Here is a 2,312-nt window from a genome sequence, read left to right on the forward strand (position 1 = left end):
TCAGCAATGCTTGGGCAGAGCAAGAGGCTGTGACCAAGCATGGGTAAGACTGTAAAGACTACATCATTGGTCAGAGCCCTGGAGGAGAGCGGCTGCATCCATGTCCTAGAAGGCATGTTTTTCCCTTGAAGATGTTATGTATAGCCTAGTGGAAAATAAAATACTGAAATTGTGTCCTTCCTCCTATTCATAAGATTGTTCCCCCTTCCACCTATGAGTTGGCATCAATTGGATGGCGTTGAGTTTGGAGGTACTTTTTTGGTAAATGAAAAGATAGGAGTCCTCGTGGCGCTGTCTGGTAGGCAATGGATTGGTCACTGCAAGGTTAGCGGTGTGAAGGCACCAGCCACTGCTGGGAGAAGGCTGAGGCTGTCTGCTTCTGTAAAGATCCAGAGCCTGGGAAACCCACCAGGGTCATTCCACTCTGCCCTAGAGAGTCTATCTGAGTTGGAATAGACTTAAGTGAGTTTTGTTTTTAGGGTTTTAGATGAAAAGGAGTCCCTGGATGTTTTCAGGAGCCCTGAGAGCATAGAGGTTAGGCCTTGGGCTGCAATCTGCAAGCTCGGCTGTTCGAAACCACCAGCTGCTCCAAGGGAGAAAGATGGAATTTCTACTCCTGTTAGCAGGTAGGGTCATGAAAACGCGTAGGGACAGTTCTACCCTCTCCTACAGGAGCTTTATGAGCAGGCAGTGACAGGGTGGCAGTCAGTTGGTTGAAAGTACTGGCGATACTTATTTTTTAACCTACCATTGGAAAAACACTGGAGCATAGTTCTACTCTGAGACAGTCATTTGGGAACTGATTCGTTGACAACGTGTAAAATGAAAGGAACATAAGAAGCTCCTCTATAAGCAACCAGTAGGTGGCAGCACAGTGCCCTGTCCCAGTTCGGAGAACAACAATATTAATAGGTTGCATCTCTGGAGTGTTTGCTGTGTGCTAGAGATTGCTCCAAGTGCACTCAGCATTTTAACTCATGAACTCGCCAAACAACCTTCCTGCTGGGAAGAAAAAAAGCCATTTAAAAAGTAACCTTACTTTCCCAAGATCGCACAGCTAGGAGCCGGTAAAGCCGGGATCCAAACCCATGCAGTTTATCCGAAGAGCCCACACTCTACTACCAAATGTGATGTCTTTCTAGCATCCACAGAGGGATCCAGAAAATAAAGCACAAAGTTGTCAAATGGCAATGCGTCCACAATAGGCATCTAAAAACACAGGGCAGGGATCAGTAAACTTAGTCTGGAAAGGGCAGGTCGCAACCATTTAGGGTCGTGCTCCCAACTACTCAACTCCGCAGTTGTAGTCTCCCAAGCAGCCACAGACGCAGGCTAACAATTAAGTCCGTTTCACTTGTTACAAAAAGGTGCTGTAATAAATAAAGTGAAAACAAAAAGAAACCTTAGTTATGGACACGGATATTTACGTTCCATATAATTTTTTTATGTGTCACAGAATAGTCTTCTTTTTTCAAGCCATTAAAAAAATGTAACTCCATGTATAGCCTGCAGGCTGCATGAAAACATGTGGGCCGGACGGTGCCACCCCTGATAGAGAGGACGGGGTTTAATTCAATGCTGAGCACCTACTATAAAGCAGTTCTACAGAGACACACAGAGCAAACAAATAAGTGCAGGGAGTGCAAGGTGTTGCTGGAGCAGGTGGAAGGGCTCCTGACTGAGACTTGGTGGGTAAGAAAGAAAGACTGTTACAGGGAGAAGTCCTGTGGAGTCAGAAGAGAGAGGTTTGAGACCCTGTGCTACCATGAACTCACTCTTTGGATATCAGATGCGTCAAAGTATCTTTGGGTTTCCGTTTCTTCACACATAAAATGGATATGCAAGGGCAGGGGATTCAGTGTAGACTTCTTGTCCTTCTTACAGGAGGCCAGGGATCATTAGCCAACTGATGCACGTCTTTCCAACCTTTCATTGGCAGGGTGCAGGCTGCTAGGGCGCTGCTCAGGTGTCCCCAGAGTTTCCACATTAAGACAGACGCAGAGCAAAACCTGGTGATTTTCTTCTGGAAATCCGACAGTGTGAAACCGTGTGGATCACAAGACTTGACTCATCACAGATCGTGGAGATGGGGCAGCGTTTTGTCCTGTTGTGTGTAGGGTCTCCCTGAGTTGGGGGTTGAGTTGAAAGCAGCTAACAACAACATCAACCTATTGGATCAGGGTACACTTTGCTCCAGTGTACAAGGAGCCCTGGTAGCATCGGACTGCTAACCATAACATGAGGTTGGCAGTTCAAAACCACCAGCTGCTCCAAGGGAGAAAGATGAGGCTTTCTACTTTGATAAGGAGTTC

The 2,312-nt window shown here is 46.5% G+C and overlaps 1 pseudogene; it reads left to right on the top strand.

Annotated features, from left to right (window-relative positions):
• LOC115872377 overlaps nt 1-2,312 on the top strand; it is a 15,701-nt pseudogene that overhangs the window by 11,841 nt on the left and 1,548 nt on the right.

The sequence above is a fragment of the Echinops telfairi genome, unplaced genomic scaffold (genome assembly GCF_000313985.2).
Source record: "Echinops telfairi isolate 266 unplaced genomic scaffold, ASM31398v2 ScPeMD7_7424;HRSCAF=8462, whole genome shotgun sequence".
NCBI classification, from domain to species: Eukaryota; Metazoa; Chordata; class Mammalia; order Afrosoricida; family Tenrecidae; genus Echinops; species Echinops telfairi.